The sequence below is a fragment of the Octopus bimaculoides genome, chromosome 14, assembly GCF_001194135.2.
Source record: "Octopus bimaculoides isolate UCB-OBI-ISO-001 chromosome 14, ASM119413v2, whole genome shotgun sequence".
Taxonomy (NCBI): Eukaryota; Metazoa; Mollusca; class Cephalopoda; order Octopoda; family Octopodidae; genus Octopus; species Octopus bimaculoides.
In genome coordinates, this window is record NC_068994.1 from 5343404 (window position 1) to 5343994 (window position 591).

The window sequence follows — 591 nt, forward strand, 5'->3', positions numbered from 1 at the left end:
AGATTGAAGAACTTCAGGTGCTGGAGTGGATTATCAGAACTGTTTTGCAATAGGGCATTCGAGATAAGTTGTGTGCACTGACAAGAAGCCAATTAATTCCCACAAAGATGCATATATATATATATGTGGCTGTGCATGTATGTCCGTGTGTTTGTGTGTTTGCATGTGTCTATGCGTGTGTGCGTGTCTGTGTGTGTATATGTGTGTGTAGCATGAGTGTGCGTGCGTTTCTGCGTGTTAGACCTCAACATCTATAATGGTGAAATTTGAGTTGCCAACTAAAGAGGGTAACTTAAAACTTCGTGACTCATGACATGTACATATGGGTGTGCGATTGTGCTAAAATGTATACATGCATGCGTGTGTATATATATATATATATGTATATATACATATACGTCTTTTCAATACATGCGTATCTGTATATGTTTGTATGTATGTATTTATGAATGTGCATGTTAATGACGGATCGAGTGAGAAGAAGGGATGCTGAATAACTGAGAGAGTGTGCGAGAGAGAGAAAGAGAAAGAGAGAGAGAGAGAGAGAGAGAGAGAGAGAGAGAGAGAGAGAGAGAGAGAGAGAGAGAGAGA